This window comes from Babylonia areolata, chromosome 29, assembly GCF_041734735.1.
Source record: "Babylonia areolata isolate BAREFJ2019XMU chromosome 29, ASM4173473v1, whole genome shotgun sequence".
In the NCBI taxonomy this organism is placed as follows: domain Eukaryota; kingdom Metazoa; phylum Mollusca; class Gastropoda; order Neogastropoda; family Buccinidae; genus Babylonia; species Babylonia areolata.
Window position 1 is genome coordinate 40086648 of NC_134904.1, and position 2500 is coordinate 40089147.

General features: G+C 35.0%; 1 protein-coding gene across 1 annotated transcript in view; it reads left to right on the forward strand.

Annotated features, from left to right (window-relative positions):
• The window catches only part of LOC143274667 (uncharacterized), a 264898-nt gene that overhangs the window by 63703 nt on the left and 198695 nt on the right, over positions 1–2500 (forward strand). The window lies entirely within an intron of this gene.

Consider the following 2500-nt stretch of genomic DNA (forward strand, 5'->3'; position numbering starts at 1 on the left):
TTAGGTCTGGTTTGTCTTGTGACTCACACAGTTTCGTCTGTTTTAATTTTCTCTCTCTCTCTCTCTCTCTCTCTCTCTCTCTCTCTCTCTCTCTCTCCCCCGCCCGCCTCGTTTCTCCCTCTGCATATTACGCAATACAAGGCAGTTTGACGCTGCTGACTTCATTTTTCACCTGATTATGATGATGATATTAATCATGATGTTAAGAATAGTAATGATAGCAACAACAATAATAATAATAATAATAATAATAATAATGATGATGATGATATTAATGATGATGTTAATAATAGTAATGATAGCAACAACAACAACAACAGTAATAATAATAATAATAAAAATAATAATAATGATAATGATGATGATGATGATGATAATAATAACAATAATAAAAACAATGATAATGATGTTGATGATGGTCATGATGATGATAATAATAATAATAATAATGATTATTATTATTATCATTATTGTTATTATTATCATTTGATTAATTGATGTTTTCTTTGCTATCCATTGGGCACGCATGTATTTTATGAAGAAGAAGAAGGATAAGAAGATACAAAAGAAAGATGCCAAGATCATGGAACAGAATCACACACACACACACGCACACACACAAAATCAAGCAAGCAAGCAAACAGACACATAAATGAATAAATAGAATAATTGAAACGGTATCTCCTTTCATTTTGCAGGCAAAACGAACAAGGGAAAGCTACGGCCCAGTTTATATTTATGCACTGATTTAGTCTTAACGTGCCACTGGTTGTGGTTTTTTGTGGTTGTTAATGCTTATTGTCAGTCGGACAAGACAGCTTTTTTTTTATGGTTTAAATAATCTTTAATTATTCAACAGTATACATGATCACCATGCAATGAATGACAAAAGAGCATCAACGAGCTTAAAGCTTATACTGTGCTCACAACGTTGCACTTCAATTTTATCATGACGGCTGATGAACCATATTATTGATTGTATCAAATAACATTCATAAACAGTAAGTAATGAAATAATGAAATAAAACAAATAAACAAACAGTACATAATATAGTAAAATAATGCTAATATCAATATTAACATGAGATTAAATTTATTATCACCAAAGTAATTGGCCTAATAGAAGAAAAACACGAAGAAGAAGAAGAAAATTTAGAAGAATGGAGGGTAAGGTGGTGGAGGAGGGGGAACAGAGGGGAGAGGAGAAATTCTAACAGATCATTGGCCAATCCATTCACTTTGAATATTTGGTCAGTCAAATGAATTCAACATATACTTTACGAATAGAATCATGTTGTACCCCTTCTTCACAATACTTTCTAAGCTAAAATCTATTTGAATCGGAGATGAACTGGTGGACAGTTTGAAATATGAATATATTTGTATGATTTTGGAGAACAGGATCTCCATGCAACAGAGTTTTAACGTGAATGTAGTTTGGAGATAAATCTAAGATTGTGTTTGCCCGAGCCATATGAAAGTCTTGACAAAATAATAAATAATGTTCAGCAGTTTCGCTTGCAGTGCCACAAGCACAAAGTGGGTCGTTTATTAAATGTCTGTTGAACATATCTTCTCTTAAGTCACTAATCCCTAGACGAAGTCGACAGTGAATGATTTGTTCCTTCCGTTTACCAAAGTAATAATAGCTAGGCACTACAGCATCGTTAGCACATAGGTAATGTTTAAGCTGGCTTAAGGAATTGCTGGTTTTAACATAATCAGGTAGAGAATTCCAGAGATAAGTAGTAGATGGTATGAATGATTTCCGATAGAGTTCGGTGTGAAATCTTGGTACGGTGCGTTCCAATGACCTGCGTCTATGGTAAGGGTTATTGTCTGAAACAAGACCAGGAACAAGATCATTTAGGTAGTTAGGGCACAGACCGTTAACCATCTTGAAATAATGCACAAGACAGCGTTTCGCGGACCTTTAAGTTAACGTTAGTTTTGATGATTTTAAAAGACACCTTCGACGCATAATGAATTCTGACTATCATGACCGCAGATTGTTGGATCTGTGTCATTCATTCATTCATTCTGCCCCTCGCTCCCGGTGAGCATAGGCCATCGACGACCCCTCGCCATCGCACTCTGTTCTGGCCATTCCAGTCCAGTGACAGACATTTAGAGAGAGAGAGAGAGAGAGAGCGATCACTGACATGCTTAATTAATGTCTTCAGCAGTACAGCTCAAATCAGAACAATAATGGTGAAAATGATGAAACAAAATCGAAAAGAAAAAACAAACTTGGAGTAAAAAAACAAAAACAAGAACAACTAACACACGACGACCATCCGTTTTTCAAGTCCATAAAACAAATAATCATCCTTTTGTCTGTCTGCGTATTGAACCTATTGATATAATTATATTACACTTCTTTCGAATACTATATGCTTCAGCAATAAACTTCGCCAGTTGTCTTAATGTAGCGTCCTCGTAATTCATTTTCGTCACACCATTGACGTCATTACTCCTTGCAAAACTGGTCTGGAAAATG